Source organism: Bubalus bubalis, chromosome 1 (assembly GCF_019923935.1).
Source record: "Bubalus bubalis isolate 160015118507 breed Murrah chromosome 1, NDDB_SH_1, whole genome shotgun sequence".
Taxonomy (NCBI): domain Eukaryota; kingdom Metazoa; phylum Chordata; class Mammalia; order Artiodactyla; family Bovidae; genus Bubalus; species Bubalus bubalis.
In genome coordinates this window covers 88,610,288-88,631,721 of record NC_059157.1, presented here as the reverse complement: position 1 = coordinate 88,631,721, position 21,434 = coordinate 88,610,288, and the positions used below count along the sequence as shown (strand labels likewise).

At 40.5% G+C, this 21,434-nt stretch overlaps 1 long non-coding RNA gene across 1 annotated transcript in view; it reads left to right on the top strand.

Annotated features, from left to right (window-relative positions):
- Positions 1-941: 941 nt before the first annotated feature.
- Positions 942-21,434, top strand: part of LOC123333167 — a 46,236-nt gene continuing 25,743 nt past the window's right edge. Inside the window, exon 1 of the long non-coding RNA XR_006550322.2 lies at positions 942-1,295. This is a non-coding gene — a long non-coding RNA (uncharacterized LOC123333167). The remainder of the gene's footprint in view (positions 1,296-21,434) is intronic.

Genomic DNA, 21,434 nt, shown 5'->3' with positions numbered 1-21,434 from the left:
ACACTAAGTCACTGCAGTCGGGTCTGACTTTGTGTGACCTTATGGACCATAGCCCACCAGGCTCCTTTGTCCATGGGATTCTCCAGGCAATAGGTGTACGTTTATTCAGTGGAGGAATAAGAAAGAGAATTCCAGGACAGGAAGAAGGCATCCAAGATTCTAGCAATACAAAGATAGGCAGCTTGTTCAGAAGAATACAAGCTGAGTAGAAGCTTCTTAATTAATGTTCACTAAAACAACACTCAGTTCAGTTCAGTTCAGTCACTCAGTCGTGTCCGACTCTTTGCGACCCCACGAATCGCAGCACGCCAGGCCTCCCTGTCCATCACCAACTCCCGGAGTTCACCCAGACTCACATCCATCGAGTCAGTGATGCCATCCAGCCATCTCATCCTCCGTCGTCCCCTTCTCCTCCTGCCCCCAATCCCTCCCAGCATCAGAGTCTTTTCCACTGAGTCAACTCTTCGCATGAGGTGGCCAAAGTACTGGAGTTTCAGCTTTAGCATCATTCTTTCCAAAGAAATCCCAGGGCTGATCTCCTTCAGAATGGACTGGTTGGATCTCCTTGCAGTCCAAGGGACTCTCAAGAGTCTTCTCCAACACCACAGTTCAAAAGCATCAATTCTTCAGCACTCAGCTTTCTTCACAGTCCAACTCTCGCATCCATACATGACCCTGGAAAAACACTAGAGATTAAATAATGCACTGATTTCCCTGTGTTGGCTGTGTTTGCACTGATTTGGCTGATGCATAGGACATGCTAAATGATTATAAATTAATATTAAACTCTTCTATTTACCCGTAGAATTCTATAGCTGCTGGGTGAGTTTGACATTTATTAAGAGTCAGGGGCCCCTTTTCCCAAATCTGTTGTTATTATAATTACACAATTGAATTAAGTGTAATGTAAACCAGGGGTTTTTGATCTCACACCATTGACATTTTGGGCCAAGTAATTCTTTGTGCTGGGAGACCATCATGTGCTCTCTAGGATATTTAGCAGCATCCCTGACCTCTTGCAGAAGATGCCAGGAGCACCCTCCCTTGAACTGTGAAAACCAAAAGTGTCTCCACTCATTGTTAAATGTCCCCTGAAAGGTGCAAAGTCGTGAGTGGTAGAACTTGGTCAGATCATAAAGGACCTTGTATGTGGACTTGTTTTCTAGGCATGCAATGAGAAATACTTCATGTTTTCTAGTGGGAGAGTTACATGCGGCAATGTATTTTCAGAGGATACATTTCAAAGAGGTGAGACTGGAGATAGGAAGATCTACCAAGGAGGAAACTGCCATAGAGTAAGTAAGACATAACAAACGTGTTGATGAATACAGTGGCAGTAATGTTTAGAGGCAAGTTGAAGAGAGAATTTTGGAGATAATCAGATGCCATTCACTCTCACTAGAATTCCTCTCCATCTTCTTTTCCTACCTGTGCTAACAATTAAATCTAACCCAATTTCAAGGTTCAGTTCAAAACTCATATCCCCAGGTCACCAAACAAAATATGTCCTCCTTTCAAACCCATTGTTCTTTAGTCACTCAGTCATGTCCAGATCTTTGCAAGCCCATGGACTACAGCATGGCAGGCTTCCATTTCGTTCACTATCTCCTGGAGCTTGCTCAAACTCATATCCATTGAGTCGGTGATGCCATCCAACCGTCCCACCCTCTGTCGCCACTTTCTCCCCCTGCCCTCAATCTTTCCCAGCATCAGGGTCTTTTCTAATGAGTCAGTTCTTCACATCAAGGGTGGCCAAAGTATTGGAGCTTCAGCTTCAGCACCAGTCCTTCTAATGAATATTCAGAGTTGATTTCCTTTAGGATTGACTAGTGTGATGTCATTGCTGTCCAAGGGACTCTCAAGAGTCTTCTCCAACACCACAGTTTGACAGCATCAGTTTTTCAGTGCTCAGCCTTCTTTATGGTCCAACTCTCACATCCATATATGAATACTGGAAAAACCATAGATTTGATTATACAGACCTTTGTCAGCAAAGTGATGTCTCTGCTTTTTAATAAGTTGTCTAGGTTTGTCATAACTTTTCTTCCAAGGAGCAAGTGTCTTATAATTTCATGGCTTCAGTCATCATCCACAGTGATTTTGGAGCCCAAGAAAATAAAGTCTGTCACCATTTCCATTGTTTCCCCATCTGCTTGCCATGAAGTGATGGGACCAGATGCCACGATCTTCATTTTTTGAATGTTGTTTTAAGCCAGCTTTTTCACTCTCCTCTTTCACCTTTATCAAGAGGCTCTTTAATTCCTCCCCACTTTCTGCCATTAGGGCAGTGTCATCTGCATATCTGAGGTTATTGATATTTCTCCTGGCAATCTTCATTCCAGCCTGTGCTTCATCTAGCCTGGCAGTTGCATGATGTTAAGGTCGCAAAGAGTTGGACACAACTGAAACAACTTAGCAGGCACACATGCACTCTGCATATAAGTTAAATGAGCAGGGTGACAATATACAGCCTTGATGTACTCCTTTCCCAATTTGGAACCAGTCCATTGTTCCATGTCTGGTTCCAGTTGTTGCTTCTTGACCTGCATACAGGTTTCTCAGGAGGCAGGTAAAGTGGTCTGGTATACCTATCTCTAAGAATCTTCCACAGTTTGTTGTGATCCAACATTCAAAGACTTTAGCATAGTCAATGACGCAGAAGTAGATGTTTTTCTGAAATTCCCTTGCTTTATCTATGATCCAATGGATGTTAGCAATTTGATCTCCGGTTCCTCTGCCTTTTCTAAACCTAGCTTGTATATCTGGAAGTTCTTGTTTCACATACTGTTGAAGTCTCATTTGAAAGATATTGAACATTGCCAGCATGTGAGATGAGCTCAATTGTGTGATAGTTTGAACATTCTTTGGTGGTGTTCTTCTTTGGGATTGAAATGAAAACTGACCTTTTCCAATCCTATGGCCATTGTTAAGTTTTCCGAATTTGCTGGCATATTAAGTACAGCACTTTCACAGCATCATCTTTTAGGATTTGAAATAGCTCAGCTGGAATTCTATCACCTCCACCCACTTTGTTCATAATGATTCTTCCTAAGACTTCACATTCCAGGATGTCTGGTTCTAGGTGAGTGCCCACACCATCATAGTTCTCTTGGCCATTAAGACTTTTTTTATATGGTTCTTCTGTGTACTCATGCCACCTCTTCTTAATCTCTTCTGCTTCTGTTAGGTCCTTACCATTTCTGTCCTTTATTGTGCCCAGCTTTTCTTGAAATGTTCCCTTGGTATCTCTAATTTTCTTGAAGAGATCTCTAGTCTTTCTCATTCTATTGTTTTCCTCTATTTCTTTGTATTGTTAACTTAAGAAGGCTTTCATATCTCTCCTTGTTCTTTTCTGGAGCTCTGCATTCAAATGGGCATGCTGCTGCTTACAGCGTGCAGCTGTAAGTGTATTGTAAGTGAAATGGTGTCTCAGTCATGTCTGATTCTGTGCCACCCTAAGGACTGCAGCCTGCCAGGCTCCTCTGTCTATGGGATTCTCAAGGCAAGAGTACTAAAGTGGGTTACCATGCCCTCCTCCAGCAGATCCTCCCGACCCAGGGACTGAATTCAGGTTTCCTCCATTACTGGAAGATTCTTTACCGCTGAGCCACCAGGAAAGCCTTCAGATGGATATATCTTTCCCTTTCTCCTTTGCCTTTCACTTCTCTTCTTTTCTCAGCTATTTCTAAGGCCTCCTCTGACAACCATTTTGCCTTTTTGCATTTCTTTTTCTTGGGGATGGTTTGGTCATCGCCTCCTGTCAGTCAGTCAGTCAGTTCAGTCGCTCAGTCATGTCCGACTCTTTGTGACCCCATGAATCGCAGCACGCCAGGCTTCCCTGTCCATCACCAACTCCCGGAGTTCACTCAGACTCACGTCCATTGAGTCAGTGATGCCGTCCAGCCATCTCATCCTCTGTCGTCCCCTTCTCCTCCTGCCCCCAATCCCTCCCAGCATCAGAGTCTTTTCCAATGAGTCAACTCTTCGCATGAGGTGGCCAAAATACTGGAGTTTCAGCTTTAGCATCATTCCTTCCAAAGAACACCTAAGACTGATCTCCTTTAGAATGGACTGGTTGGATCTCCTTGCAGTCCAAGGGACTCTCAAGAGTCTTCTCCAACACCACAGTTCAAGAGCATCAATTCTTTGGCGCTCAGCTTTCTTCACAGTCCAACTCTCACATCCATACATGACCACTGGAAAAACCATAGCCTTGACTAAACGGACCTTTGTTGGCAAAGTAATGTCTCTGCTTTTGAATATGCTATCTAGGTTGGTCATAACTTTCCTTCCAAGGAGTAAGCGTCTTTTAATTTTGTGGCTGCAGTCACCATCTGCAGTGATTTTGGATCCCCCCAAAAATAAAGTCTGACACTGTTTCCACTGTTTCCCCATCTATTTCCCATGAAGTGATGGGACCAGATGCCATGAACTTCGTTCTCTGAATGTTGAGTTTTAAGCCACCTGTACAATGTTACAAACCTCCATCCATAGTTCTTCAGGCCCTTTGCTCATCTGATATAATCCCTTGAATCTGTTTCTCACTTCCACTGTATAATCATATGGGATTTGATTTAGGTCATACCTGAATGGCCTAGTGGTTTTCCATACTTTCTTCAATTTAAGTCTGAAGTTGGCAATAAGGAGTTCATGATCTGAGCCACATTCAGCTCCTGGTCTTGTTTTTGCCAACTGTATAGAGCTTCTCTATCTTTGGCTGCAAAGAATAGAATCAATCTGATTTTGGTATGAACCATTTGGTGATGTCCAAGTGTAGAGTCATCTCCTGTGTTGTTGGAAGAGAGTGTTTGCTATGACCAGTGTGTTTTTTTGGCAAAATTCTGTTAGCCTTTATTTTAGCCTCTCTTCAGGCAACTTGTGATATTGTTAACTCAATGTCTAGATTATAAACTAGAATTTAACTTTAGATTATGAAATCCTTAAATACAGGATCACAGTTTCTTCATATTCACTTTCTACTCAGTGCCCAATACCATGGTATCCATATAACAGATGATGGATATTATTTATTGAGTGAATTATGAAACTCTAGCCTAAATTACAACAATAGATTTGTAAGTGATCCTTGAATTCTCACTGTAAGCATTGGGAGAGTATGGGCTTAAATTACTCAGCACTGCATTCTTCATAGATCTGCTTCCCACAGTTCCTATCTACTCACATCACTGGAGGAAATTCATGTTCATTAATCTTAAAACCTTTCTTATAAACTGCTCCTTAGAGAAACTCCACAAAACAATACCCACATGATCCCTTCAAAAATAAAAAAGTAACTAGAGGCTAGATGGCATCAAACTAGTGACAAATGATACTGAACTATGTTAAACCAGACTAGAATGAGTGTTAAGTAAAAACATCCATCTGGACTTTTCTCAAAGTCAGTGTTTTCTTTCTGCCATATAAGTCATCAAGATCATTACTCACTCTATTCTCACAACTATATTCTTTTACAATCACTCATAGCTATCCTATTCATTTCTGTGAATGAGTTGCAGGAACTATTAATTGTGGACAAAGTTTTTGTTACAAGTTAGAAAATCAGGTACTTGAGAAATAAAGCTCTGGTGATAGAGGTTAGGACAGATGAATAAAATCAAACTGAACCTCAGACACTCTGTACATTGGAATTGTCTTTCTGCATCAATGAAAATGGCCAAATTGTTCAAATCAATGTTTTTTTGAATACGTACTATGAGTTTCATACTCTATAGGCAAAGCAGGAAGTACAGAATTAACAAAGTCAAGAATTTTCATAAACTCTAAACGTTTGCATTCCTAGACAGTTAGCAAAGAAAAATGGTCAATGCAGAGTGGGATTTCCAGAATGTTTACATCTATAATCAAAAAGACTTTAGAAAAAAAATAATCACAGGATAAAGTGTCATTCCTGACTGTACAGTTCAGTCACTCAGTCCTGTCCGACTCTTTGTAACCCCATGGACTGCAGGATGCCAGGCCTCCCTGTCCATCACTAACTCCCAGAGTTTACCCAAACTCATATCCATTGAGTTGGTGATGCCATCTAACCATCTCATCCTCTGTCGTCCCCTTCTCCTCCTGCCCTCAATCTTTCCCAACATCAGGGTCTTTTCAAATGAGTCAGCTCTTCACATCAGGTGGCCAAAATATTGGAGTTTCAGCTTCAACATCTGTCCTTCCAATAAACACCCAGGACTGATTTCCTTTAGACTTATTTCAAATTCTCCTTTCCTCTTTTTCTGTGCATTTTTTGGCATTTGTGTTTCAGGCATCAGTATTTCTCATCTCAGTTATTATAATAAGATGTATCCACACAAGTTCAAGGATTCACAACTGAACAAGTGTGAGCAACATCGATGTCAATTAATTCATTCCACCTTGCTGGAGACGGAGAATGATTGATTTTCAGGCTTCATATATTTTCTTTGTAGAGGTTAGACACATATTGATGGAATAACCAATTCTAAATACAGTACAGAGGCAAGAAGATCAAATATCCCCAGCATGCCTCTCACGAGAAGACACCTTCCTTTGCATATCCCTTACTCATCACTAATTTTTAGCCAGGGTCATTTTTTTCTCATTCTTACAAATCCAAAACATCCATAGACACTTCCTATAAGAGTGCATCCTGACTAATTATCGTCTGTGATTCAGCCTCCAGGAGACTAATTCAAGTCTAGGTGTATAGCTAAATTGTTCAATAAGTGAGAATTTCTAACGAGGAAACCTTGTAGTGGTGAGCCTGCCATTGCAATCTGTAGCTCTTACTTCAAAACAGTGAAGCACAAATGTTTTCATGCATCCCATGTAAAATCAGCCTTGACTGTTGGCAAGACTAGAGGCACAGGCTCCATTTTTATAGAAATGATTCACATATTTCTGTCATCTTGGGGATGCCTCTTACTCATCTGACTTTCTTGGCACCATTTCCCTAAATTAGCTAATTCATAAACACAGACATATCCAGATCAGGATTTATTTTTTTAGAAAATGTCTTACAACAGCTTTGCACCTTACTAAAAAGTTAGTCACTGATGTCAGTGCAAAATTGAAATGTATCATGCTGCCTTGTGTACTGAGCAGACAATTCATAAATTTACTTCCATATTTTATTATTAAAAAATCAAAGAATGCTACTGTAAATTTGCAATATAGGAGACCTTTTATTGAAAAGTGATACACATTTGAAAACACCCAAGGGGAGCTAAAAGAGGAAACAAGGAATGATTTGGTAGCATTCAAGTTGTATTTGGCTACCTCTGAAGGAACCACAGGAATTGCATTTTTAAACAAGGAATGATAAACTAGCCTTTACTGCGAAGCTGTTTAGTGTGAGGACAGGGTACACTGGCACGTAACATTCTTTTCACAGTTCATTATATGACTTAAACTCTAATAAGAACAAGATGGGATGTACAGCTGTTTTGAGAGCAGAAAATTTATTCTCCAGAGAAAAGAGATTATTTAGGATGTGTTGATATTGCTGTGGTCTTTTTTTATGTAGAAAAAAGTATGATTTTATTTCAGAATTTTTTTCTAAAGTCTTCCTCTTTGATTGCCTTTGTAATATGGTTTTAAGAACATTCCTCATGCCCAAACTAGTGAGAAGAAATAGTGAAGCAAATGAGCCAGGATGTATTCATCTTGGTGAAGAAGAACCGGTTACAAAGACAAATCCTATGTCTTTGGCTCATAATACTACTTCTTACTCATAACTGCTTTGATCTCCTTGCAGTCCAAGGCACTCTCAAGAGTCTTCTTCAACACCACAGTTCAAAAGCATCAATTCTCAATTCTAAAGGAAATCAATCCTGAATTGGAGGGACTGGTGCTGAAGCTGAAGTTCCCACACTTTAGCCACCTGATGCGAAGAGCTGACTCATGGGGAAAGACCCCGATGCTGGGAAATACTGAAGGCAGGAGGAGAAGGGGATGGCAGAGGATGAGATGGTTGGATGGCATCACCAATTTAATGGACATGAGTTTGAGCAAACTCCGGGAGATGGTGAAGGACAGGGAAGCCAGTGCGCTACAGTCTATGGGGTCACAAGCAGTCAGACACGACTTAGCAACAACAACAACACATATAACACTTAAGGCAACCAGCACATCACAAGAGAACAAAAGAAGAAAAGGGAGAAAAAAGAGCTACCAAAAAAACCTCTCAATTAAAGTGACAATAGAATAAGATTATAATTCTATTACTTTATAATATAAAAAGTAACATAATACTTTATAACATAAATACACGTGTGTGAACCGATTCAGTAAGTTTCTTTAATCTTGGCGTTAGTATCACTATTTCTCTAGAGATCTGACACAAAGCTTAGCCAGCTGTCACTATAGAAAATACACCCTGATCCTTCATGGATCATCCTGATTTTTACCATCCTGATTTTTATGATTGTTCATCTTCTCATGCTGGACTATGAATATAATAGCAGAACAGCCTTGTCCTTCTCTTCACATGGTCAATGTTCAGATTCTGAGTAAAAAAATTTTTTTTCAATGTCCCCTGAAAATGTCTCCCAACTGGGGCATATATCCCTGGCTTTCTGTGACTTCCTGTAGCTCTGTCAACTATTCTCCCTGGCAGCAGCGGTGAGATTTAATACTTTAAACATTTCTCACCTACTTATATGTAGGGTGCAACTATAGATGATATTACTAACTAGGCTAGAAATTTCTCAATGGAATTCTCTACGACATTATTTAAAACAGCTTTTGGGGGTTTGGGGCAACAGATTTTAGATTTTTAAAAAAACTATCATCTAAATATCCCAATTTATTTTATCTTTTAATGAATATGATCACAGCAGTAGGATTTATAATAAAGTATGTGGTAGTTCAAATATTAATATTTGTCTGTGAGTCCAACCTACTATTATAAAAGGGGGAAATTTAAATGCTATAAAGTATACAGATATATTATTGATATAAAAACTTTTAAAGGACAATAATGAATGCTATTTTTGAGAATCCAGCTTAGGTGGGGAACTATAAAAAATTTCTAAAGTCTCTTTCTGATCTAAAACTACATAATTTTAGATCTTATAGTCATATAATTTTAGATCTTACTCCATCAAAAAATTTTTCATTCAGTTTTATAAATTTCTTGAATTCATTCCCATCTTGCAATCTTCTCCAAGGTTCAGGACTTGGATCATGCAAAATCTGTGGTCATCCAAAATATTCTGTCATTTTAGAGAAAGACATAATTCTGAGAAAACTCCTAGTGCTGAGGTAGGTTCCCCAAGGTCCTCAAAACTGTGACAGGTTGATGTCCAACAAGATTATTGTCAACTGCAATATACTTCCTAATGTTTCATAAGCCATTGTGATGGTTATCTGTTCATTCTCTGCTTAGAATGACTTAGTTAGGCCATGGGACTGGCACCCCCTTCAAAGAGCTTTAGACAACTTTCTACAAAACCTCACCTTCTTACAACCTGTTACTTTGCCCCATACTATCTCCTCTCCTGCAAGTCAGATTTTGCCTTTATTCAGCTCATTTTAGCTTCATCTTTATTTCTCAGCCCCACGCTTGCCTCTATAACCTGAAGAACCGATTTTACTCTCTTGAATTTTGAGTTATGGATCTTATCTTTTCTAATAGTTTGTTGCAGCTCCATCTTATCTTACCATCCCAGGGAATAGCCCTGCCATACCTTCAAGAGGTAGAAACAATCCATCCGATTTCACATCTCCTGCACCATACCAGGATTTCTGCTCTAGCATCTTAACCATTCTCCTGACTTGAAGCTGTCCCTTTCCAATCTTTTCTCCATATCTTTGCTATTTTCATCCTAAAACACTTGAACATCTCCTTAAAACCTTCCATAATTCCATGCTGCTTTAAGATCTACTACAAACTGCTAAGCCTAAGAGTACCTTGCATGAGTGCATGGTCACTCAGTCATGTCTGACTATTTGCAATCCTTTGGATGGTAGCCCACCAGGCTACTCTGTCCATGGGATTTCCTAGGAGTGGGTTGCCTTCTCCAAGAGAACTTTCAGACCCAGGGATCAAACCTGTACCTCCTGTGGCTCCTGCATGGCAAGTGGATTCTTTACCCACTGAACTATTGAGGAAGCCCCTACCCAATTAACTGCTCTCTACACTCCTTTGTTCCAGCAACATCTGTCTCTTCACTCTCTCCAGAACATACCAAGCTGATCTTTTCTCCCACGTATTACACCCACTTTGCCACTCTCTTAATTCTTCAGGTCCTAACTCAAGCTCACTTCCTTCATGAAACTTCTCATAAATGGTCCACATTGCTCTACCCCTGCTTGAATACATCTAGCAAAGGGACTGAGCACAGAGCACCCCTCCAGGAATCCATGGACAAAGACTTAGATGTTGTTTGTAGTATTCATTGTAATACTTAACTAAATAGAATTGCTCTGTGAGGCTACATACGGTCATCTGAATTGTAATGTGAATAAGCAGTTTTCTTAATGGTAAGTTCTAGGAAGACAAGAACTGTATCTTAAAATTCTTTAAGCTGTTCATAATACTAACAAGTATACCTGTTGAAAGAAGAACCCAGAAATTCAAGTGATGTTTAAGATTCTCGTTCCAGTCGTCCTTGGGTTAAGACAAAGAATGGGCTAGATTATCTCATAAAATGTTTTTTATCTGTTTTTTTTCCTCAGATACTAGACTTTTAGGGTTTTGTTTATGGAAATTATAATTAAAATTCTTGTTTCCAAACAACCAGATGGACTATAATATCAATGCATCTGCTATATTTCTCATTTTGCATGGGTTTTTAATTTCCATGAGTGATTTGTCTTGATTCACAAAAATTGTCTTCTTTTCAAATACTTTGAACTTGAGCTCTGATCAAGAAGAAGAAGAGTGGAATGATTAATATTTGGGTTTAAAGTCCTGGTTTAAATTCTAACTCTATCAATGATATGTTGCACATCGTAAGCAAGTAGCTTAAGCTTTTTTGGCCTTTATTTCTTCTTCTGTAAAATAGAAATATTAATAATAAATGAATCAACCTGATTAGATGGTATTAAGGATTAAATAACATATACATTAAGCAGTAATTATATAATACATAGTTAACAAACGGATAAGGCAATGGCAACCCACTCCAATACTCTTGCCTGTAAAATCCCATGGATGGAGGGGCCTGGTGGGCTGCAGTCCATGGGATCGCTAGGAGTCGGACACGACTGAGTGACTTCACTTTCACTTTTCACTTTCATGCATTGGAGAAGGAAATGGCAACCCGCTCCAAAGTTCTTGCCTGAAGAATCCCAGGGATGGGGGAGCCTGGTGGGCTGCTATCTATGGGGTTGCACAGAGTCGGACACGACTGAAGCAACTTAGCAGCAGCAGCAGCAGTTAACAAAAAATACATGCTAGATCTTATTGTTATCAATCATTTCTATGTAGGCTAAGAATCAATCATGGAAACAATATATAGATTTTTTTAATGAATCATTTTTTTACTCTAAACACTTCATTTATTTATTTATGCTATATGATAGGTCCTGTTGGTTATCCATTCTAAACATAGCATTGTGTATACGTCAATCCCAAACTCCCTAAATATTCCTCCGACTACCTTTTTCCCCTGGTAACCATAAGTTCATCCTCTAAGTCTGTGAGTTTGTTTCTTTTTTGTAAAGAAAGTTCATTTGTCTCACTTCTTTAGATTCTGCACTTAAGCAATATCATACAGTATTTTACTTTCTCTGTCTGACTTACTTCATTCAGTATGACAATCTCTAGATCTGTCCATGTTGTGGCAAATGGCACTATTTCATTCTTTTTAGTGGCCGAGTAATATTTCACCATGTATATGTAACACATCTTCTTTATCCATTCTTCTGTTGATAGACATTTAGGTTGCCCCCATGTCTTGGCCACTGTAAACAGCACTGCAGTGAACAGTAGGGTGCATTTATCCTTTTAGACCACGTTTTTCTCCTGATATATGCTCTGGAGTGGGATTGCAAGATAATATGGTAGCTCTGTTTTTAGATTCTTAAGGAAATTCCATATTGTTCTCCACAGTAGCTGTACCAATTTGCATCCCCACCAACAGTGTAAAAGTGTTCCCTTTCTTCCTGTTTTCTCCAGCATTTATTGTTTGTGGATTTTTTTGATGATAGGCATCCTGAGGTAGGAAGTGATATCTCAATGTAGTTTTGAAATCCATTTCTCTAATAAATAGCAGTGTTGAACATCTTTTATGTGCTTCTTGCCCATCTGTATGTCTTCTTTGAAGAAATGTCTGCTTAGGTCTTCTGCCCAGTTTTTGATTGGGCTGTTTCTTTTGATTATATTGAGCCACATGAGCCATTTGTAAATTTTATAGACTAATTCCTTGTCTGTCACATCATTTGGAAATATCCTCTCCCATTCTTTGGGCTGTCTTTTCATTTTCTTTATGGTTTCCTTTGCTGTGTAAAAGCTTTTGAGTTTAATTAAGTCCCATTTGTTTATTTTTGTTTTTATTCCATTACTTTGGGGGATGGATTGAAAAGATATTGTTGCAATTTATATCAGAGAGTGTTCTGCCTATGTTTTCCTCAAAGATTTTTATAATGTCCAGCCTCAATTTTTTTTTAATTTATTTACTTTTTATTGAAGGATAATTTCTTTACTGAATTTTGCTGTTTTCTGTCAAACCTCAACATGAATCAGCCATAGGTATACATATATCCCCTCTGTTTTGAAACTCCCTCCCATCTCCCTTCCCATCCCACCCCTCTAGGTTGATACAGAGCCCCTGTTTGAGTTTCCTGAGCCATACAGCAAATTCCCCTTGGCTATCTATTTTACATAAGGTAATGTAAGTTCCCATGTTACTTTTTCATACATCTCTCCCTCTCCTGCCCTCTCCCCATGTCCATATCTATTCTCTGTGTCTGTTTCTCCATTGGTGCCCTGTAAATAAATTCTTTGGTACCATTTTTCTAGATTCTGTACATATGTGTTGCTGCTGCTGCTGCTAAGTTGCTTCAATTGTGTCCGACTCTGTGCGACCCCATAGATGGCAGCCCACCAGGCTCCCCCGTCCCTGGGATTCTCCAGGCAAGAACTTTGGAGTGGGTTGCCATTTCTTTCTCCAATGCATGAAAGGGAAAAGTGAAAGTGAAGTCGCTCAGTTGTGTCCGACTCTTCGCGACCCCATGGTCTGCAGCCTACCAGGTTCCTCCGTCTATGGGATTTTCCAGGCAAGAGTACTGGAGTGGGGTGCCTTCTCCAATATATATGTTAGAATACAATATTTCTCTTTCTGACTCACTTCACTCTGTATAATAGGTTTTAGGTTCATCTACCTCATTAGAACTGACTCAAATGTGTTCCTTTTTATGGCTAATATTGCATTGTGTATATGTACCACAACTTCTTTATCCATTCATCTGTTGATGGACATCTAGATTGCTTCCATGTTCTAGCTATTGTAAATAGTGTTGCAATGAATAATGGGATACATGTGTCTCTTTCCATTTTGGTTTCCTCAGGGTAAATGCCTAGAAGTGGGATTGCTGGGTCATACGGTGGTTTTATTCCTAGTTTCTTAAGGAATGTCCATACCATTTTCCATATTGGCTGTATCAATTTACTTTCCCACCAACAGTGCAAAACTGTCCGCTTTTCTCCACACCTTCTCCAGCATTTATTGTTTGTAGACTCTTTGATGAGGGCCATTCTGACTGGTATGAGGTGATATCTCATTGTACTTTGATTTGCATTTCTCTAAGACTAGAGATCTCATCAAGAAAATTAGAGATACCAAGGGAACATTTCGTGCAAAGATGGGCTCGATAAAGGACAGAAATGGTATGGACCTAACAGAAGCAGAAGATATCAAGAAGAGGTGGCAAGAATACACAGAAGAACTGTACAAAAAAGATCTTCATGACCCAGATAATCACGATGATGTGATCACTCACCTAGAGCCAGACATCCTGGAATGTGAAGTCAAGTAGGCCTTAGAAAGCATCACTATGAACAAAGCTAGTGGAGGTGATGGAATTCCAGTTGAGCTCTTCAAATCCTGAAAGATGATGCTGTGAAAGTGCTGCACTCAATATGCCAGCAAATTTGGAAAACTCAGCAGTGGCCACAGGACTGGAAAAGGTCAGTTTTCATTCTGATCCCAAAGAAAGGCAATGCCAAAGAATGCTCAAACTACCGCACAATTGCACTCATCTCACACGCTAGTAAAGTAATGCTCAAAATTCTGCAAGCCAGGCTTCAGCAATATGTGAACCGTGAACTTCCTGATGTTCAAGCTGGTTTTAGAAAAGGCAGAGGAACCAGAGATCAAACTGCCACATGTGCTGGATCATGGAAAAAGCAAGAGAGTTCCAGAAAAACATCTATTTCTGCTTTATTGACTATGCCAAAGCCTTTGATTTTGTGGATCACAATAAACTGTGGAAAATTCTGAAAGAGATGGGAATACCAGACCACTTGACCTGCCTCTTGAGAAATCTGTATGCAGGTCAGGAAGCAACAGTTACAACTGGACATGGAACAACACATTGGTCCCAAATAGGAAAAGGAGTACGTCAAGACTGTATATTGTCACCCTGTTTATTTAACTTATATGCAGAGTACATCATGAGAAACACTGGACTGGAAGAAACACAAGCTGGAATCAAGATTGCCAGGAGAAATATCAATAGCCTCAGATGTGCAGATGACACCACCCTTATGGCAGAAAGTGAAGAGGAACTAAAAAGCCTCTTGATGAAAGTGAAAGTGGAGAGTGAAAAAGTTGGCTTAAAGCTCAACATTCAGAAAACGAAGATCATGGCATCTGGTCCCATCACTTCATGGGAAATAGATGGGGAAACAGTGGAAACAGTATCATACTTTATTTTTCGGGGCTCCCAAATCACTGCAGATGGTGACTGCAGCCATGAAATTAAAAGACGCTTACTCCTTTGAAGGAAATTCATGTCCAACCTAGATAGCATATTCAAAAGCAGAGATATTACTTTGCCAACAAAGGTACATCTAGTCAAGGCTATGGTTTTTCCTGTGGTCATGTATGGATGTGGGAGGTGGACTGTGAAGAAGGCTGAGCACCAAAGAACTGATGCTCTTGAACTGTGGTGATGGAGAAGACTCTTGAGAATCCCTTGGACTGCAAGGAGATCCAACCAGTCTATTCTGAAGGAGATCAGCCCTGGGATTTCTTTGGAAGGAATGATGCTAAAGCTGAAACTCCAGTACTTTGGCCACCTCATGCGAAGAGTTGACTCATTAGAAAAGACTCTGATGCTGGGAGGGATTGGGGGCAGGAGGAGAAGGGGCTGACAGAGGATGAGATGGCCGGATGGCATCACTGACTCAATGGACGTGAGTCTGAGTGAACTCCAGGAGTTGGTGATGGACAGGGAGGCCTGGCGTGCTGGGAATCATGGGGTCACAAAGAGTCGGACAGGACTGAGCAACTGAACTGAAGTGAACAATGTTGAACATCTTTTCATATGTTAGCCATCTGTATGTCTTCTTTGGAGAAATGTCTCTTTAGGTATTTTTCCCACTTTTGATTGGATTGTTTGTTTTTCTGATATTGAGTTGTATCAGCTGCTTGTATATTTTGGAAATTAATCCTTTGTCAGTTGTTTAATTTGCTAATATTTTCTCCCTTTCTGAGGGTTATCTTCACCTTGCTTATAGTTTCCTTTGCATGCAAAAGCTTTTAAGTTTAATCAGGTTCCCCTTGTTTACTTTGCTTTTATTTCCATTTCTGTAGGAGGTGGGTATAGAGGATCTTGCTTTGATTTATGTCAATGAGTGTTCTGCCAATGTTTTCCTCTAAGAGTTTCATAGTTTCTGGTCTTACATTTAGGTCTTTGTTCCATTTTGAGTTTATCTTTGTGTATGGTGTTAGGAAGTGTTCTAATTTCATTCTTTTAAGTGTAGCTGTCCAGTTCTCTGAGGACCATTTATTGAAGAGGCTGTCTTTGCCCTATTGTATATTCTTGACTCCTTTTTCAAAAATAAGGTACCATAGTTGCATGGGTTTATTTCTGGGATTTCTATCTTATTCCATTGGTCTATATTTCTGTTTTTGTACCAGTACCATACTTGTCTTGATAATCTGAAGTCAGGAAGGTTGATTCCTCCAGCTCCATTCTTTCTCAAGACTGCTTTGGCTATTTGGGGTCTTTTGTGTTTCCATATGAATTGTGAAATTTTTTGTTCTAGTTCTGTGGAAAATGCCATTGGTAATTTGATAAGGATTTCATTTAATCTGTAGATGGTGTTTGGTAGTATAGTCATTTTCACAATATTGATTCTTCTTACCCAGGAACATGGAATATCTCTCCATCTGTTTATGTCATCTTTGATTTCTTTCATCAGTTCAGTTCAGTTCAGTTCAGTCACTCAGTCATGTCCAACTCTTTGCAACCCCATGAATCGCAGCACACCAGGCCTCCCTGTCCATCACCATCTCCCGGAGTTCACTCAGACTCACGTCCATCAAGTCAGTGATGCCATCCAGCCATCTCATTCTCTGTCATCCCCTTCTCCTCCTGCCCCCAATTCCACCCAGCATCAGAGTCTTTTCCAATGAGTCAACTCTTCGCATGAGGTGGCCAAAGTACTGGAGTTTCAGCTTTAGCATCATTTCTTCAAAAGAACACCCAGTGCTGATCTCCTTTAGAATAGACTGGTTGGATCTCCTTGCAGTCCAAGGGATTCTCAAGAGTCTTCTCCAACACTACAGTTCAAAAGCATCAATTCTTTGGCGCTCAGCTTTCTTCACAGTCCAACTCTCACATCCATACATGACCACTGGAAAAACCATAGCCTTGACTAGACGGACCTTTGTTGGCAAAGTAATGTCTCTGCTTTTGAATATGCTATCTAGGTTGGACATAACTTTCCTTCCAAGGAGTAAGCATCTTTTAATTTCATGGCTGCAGTCACCATCTGCAGTGATTTTGGAGCCCCCAAAAATAAAGTCTGTTACTGTTTCCACTGTTTCCCCATCTATTTCCCATGAAGTGATGGGACCAGATGCCATGATCTTCATTTTCTGAATGTTGAGCTTTAAACCAACCTTTTCACTCTCCTCTTCCACTTTCATCAAGAGGCTCTGTAGTTCTTCTTCACTTTCTGCCATAAGGGTGGTGTCATCGGCATATCTGAGGTTATTGATATTTCTCCCAGCAACCTTGATTCCAGCTTGTGTTTCTTTCAGCCCAGCATTTCTCATGATGTACTCTGCATATAAGTTAAATAAACAGGGTGACTATACACATGGATCAGCGAAAAAGCAAGAGAGTTCCAGAAAAACATCTATTTCTGTTTTATTGACTATGCCAAAACCTTTGACTGTATGGATCACAATGAACTGTGGAAAATTCTGAAAGAGATGGGAATACCAGAGCACCTGACCTGCCTCTTGAGAAACCTATATGCAGGTCAGGAAGCAACAGTTAGAACTGGACATAGAACAATAGACTGGTTCCAAATAGGAAAAGGAGTACATCAAGTCTGCATATTGTCACCCTGTTTATTTAGCTTATATGCAGAATACATCATGAGAAACACTGGGCTGGAGGAAGCACAAGCTGGAATCGAGATTGCTGGGAGAAATATCAATAACCTCAGATATACAGATGACACCACCCTTATGGCAGAAAGTGAAGAGGAACTAAAAAGCCTCTTGGTAAAAGTGAAAGAGGAGAGTGAAAAAGTTGGCTTAAAGCTCAACATTCAGAAAACTAAAATCATGGCATCTGGTCCCATCACTTCATGGCAAAAAGATAGTGAAACAGTGGAAACAGTGTCTGACTTTATTTTGGGGGGCTCCAAAATCACTGCAGATGGTGATTGCAGCCATGAAATTAAAAGATGCTTACTCCTTGGAAGGAAAGTTATGACCAACCTAGATAGCATATACAAAAGCAGAGACATTACTTTGCCAACAAGGTCCGTCTAGTCAAGGCTATGGTTTTTCCAGTGGTCATGTATGGATGTGAGAGTTGGACTGTGAAGAAAGCTGAGCGCTGAAGAATTGATGCTTTTGAACTGTGGTGTTGGAGAAGACTCTTGGGAATCCCTTGGACTGCAAGGAGATCCAACCAGTCCATTATAAAGGAGATCAGTCCTGTGTGTTCATTGGAAGGACTGATGTTAAAGCTGAAACTCCAGTACTTTGTCCACCTCATGCAAAGAGTTGACTCATTGGAAAAGACCCTGATGCTGGGTGGAATTGGGGGCAGGAGGAGAAGGGGATGACAGAGGATGAGATGGCTGGATGGCATCACCGACTCAATGGACATGAGTTTGAGTAAACTCTGGGTGTTGGTGATGGACTGGGAGGCCTGTCGTGCTGCCATTCATGGGGTTGCAAAGAGTCAACATGACTGAGTGACTGAACTGAACTGAACTGAGGGTTAGTTCTCTGGTAGGCTAGGGTCTTGGAGTCAATGCTCCTACTCCAAAGGCTCAGGACTTGATCTCTGGTCAGGAACAAAGATTCCACAAATGGTTTGTTATGGCTTTGAAAGTGAAAGTGAAGTCGCTTAGTCGTGTCCGACTCTTTGTGACCCTGTGGACTGTAGCCCACCAGGCTCCTCCGTCCATGGCATTCTCCAGGCAAGAGTACTGGAGTGAGTCGCCATTTCCTTCTCCAGGGGATCTTCCCAGGGATCGAACCCAGGTCTCTCACATTGCAGGCAGATGCTTTAACCTCTGGGCCACTAAGTGAGATTAAAACAAATATCCAAAAATGAGAAATCAAAGATGAACCCCAGACAGATGGCAGTTACAAAATCAGGTAAATAATAATTAAAATAATGAAATGTACACATATACATATACATCCATGAGCAAAGTGAAAACAGTCCAACAAAAATAAAGTACAATAGATTGACCCTGCAAACAAAGGAAATAAAAAATTATATTTACCAGTTAAGAACAAAACTAACTTATGGACAAACTGGAAAACAAAACTAAAGCAAGGTACCCAGTGGGGAATAAAGCAATGAAAACAAAACTAATGAATATGTTGAGAGGAAATGAAAGAAAGAAAAGAAAGGATAGATATGCAAAGTTAAATAGAGGTAGATGAAGTTTTATATACATTAAAGATTAACTGCAAGGGGAAAAGAACAGTAGGAAAGGCAAAAAAAGGAATAAATGTAGAAAAAATAATAGGTGTTTAAAAATTAAAAATTTAATTTTTAAAAAGAGAAAAGAAAAAAAATGGAAGAAGAAAGAAAAAAGGGTAAAAAAGGAAAATTCCACAGAACTGCAGAAGCGCAATGTACAGGCAGAGGTTTATAACAATAGGAAGTGTGACTGCATATATGCATATACATATACACCCATAATCAAAATCAAAACAGTCCAACAAAAATAAAGTACAATAGATTGACATGGCAAACAAAGGAAACCAAAAATTATATCTACCAAAACAGAACTAATTAAAGCACAAACTGGAAAACAAAACTAAAGCAAGGTGCCAATTGGGGAATAAAGCAATGAAAACAAAGCTAACAAATATGTTGAGAGGAAAGGAGAGAAAGAAAAGAAAGAAAGAATAGATATGCAAAGTTAAATACAGGTAGCTAAAGAAGATTTATATACATTAAAGAGTAACTGCAAGGGGAAAAGAACAGTAGGAAAAGCAAACAAAAGAATAAGTGTAGAAAAAATAATAGGTTTAAAAAGTTAAAAATTAAAAAAATAGAAAAGGAAAAAAGGAAAACTCCATAGAACTGCAAAAGCCCAATATAGAGGCAGAGGTTTTTGACAACAGTAAAAAATGTGACTGAGACAAAAAAAAAAAAAAAGCTCAAAAGCTAAATTGGATTTCTTAGTGCCAATAAAATCGACAACTACAACAGGTGGGAAGGCGGGGGAGAAAAAAATCCAAAAGAATCTGCAGAACAAGTGGAAACATAAGAATAATAAATGTTTTTTCTTGAGTCACTGCTGTCAGAGTCCTTTCCCTCTCTGGGAGGCACAGTCCAACTTACCTCCCTAGGATGCCCTCCATCACTGTGCTGATCTCAGGACCTGCTGTGGGGGCAGCTCAGATTCTAATCTGGTCCTAGTCCTGTGTGTTCTTTCCTCCAATGTCCACAGCTCTTAGAGCTAGTGCGTTTTATTTTGTGGGAGCTCTCAGTGGCCTTTTATATATTCCATCGACACAGAGTCTGCTTAGTTGATCGTGTGGATTTAATCTGCAGCTTGTACAACTGGTGGGAGGATTTTTGCTCTTCTTCCTTAGCCACACTGCCCCTGGGTTTCAATTGTGGTTTTATGTCCACCTCTATCTATGGGTCGTCCACTGGGGTTTAGCTCCTGAGGCTGCCCTGGAGGACTTGAGTTTGCCCCTGTGAGGGCCAGGTGTGGAAGTAGTGCAGCTGCTTAGGTCACAGGGGTTCTGGCAGCACCAGGTACTCAGAGGGGTTGGCGACTAGGGCATCAGGAAATATAGTGCTCTAGAAGGGTATGGCAACCAGTATTGGTCGATATGCTCCAGTATATTTGCCTGGAAAACCCCAGCTATGACAGAGAAGCCTGGCAGGCCACAGTCTACAGGGTCGCAAGGAGTTGGACATGACCAAACCGACCCTGCGCGCATAGATGCAAGACATTTTTTTGCCTGTGGCAGCTCTGCCCCAGTGAGAGTTGAGTAGGAAGGTGGCACAGCTGCTTGGCTTGTGGGGACCCTGGTGGTGCCAAGTGTGCAGGAGTTATGGCCCTATCAGAATCTTTTTTTGAGCCTCTTGTAGCCGGCTATCAGAAGGCCTCTTTGGCCAGTCTTTCTCCGTAGATCTGCCCATTTCGGCACTTAGAGGGCTCCCTTGCTGTGGGGTCCTTCTCTGTTGCTCAGCACATCAGGCACATAGAGGGGCCCCCTGGCTGGGGTCCTACTCTGTAGTGCATCAAGTGTTTGATGGGCCAGCCTCTCTAATGTTCAGCTGCCAATACTGGCGTGTGGGGAGAGAGAGGCTATGGTGATGGCTCCACCCACTATGCGTGACTCAGCATTACTGCCTTGCTTCCGTGGCTGCCTGCCTTCCTTCCACTGGCATTTCCCACCACCATCTCCCCCCTCACATCCCCTCAGTCCATCTCTCCGCAGTCAATAGTGGCCCTTGCCCTGGAATTGCTGCACAATCCCTAAGCTTCAGCTCCCAGCCACTGCGCCTTCCAGGAGACCAGCATTCCTGTCGGGTATGTATGGCTGAGGCAAAGACTGTCTGATTCTCATTCCATTTAGGCTGCCACAGATCAGCTGTGTCACTCTCAGCCTTAAATGTTTCTCCTCTGACTCAGACAATTGCCCCACTGTGGGGATCAGACCCCTGCTTCAGTTCCCCTACCTGCTGAGCATAGGTCCAGTCCTGCTAACATTCTTGTTTCCCCATGTAGTTCCTTTATCCTACTAAGTTTTGTGTGGTTCTATGTATCC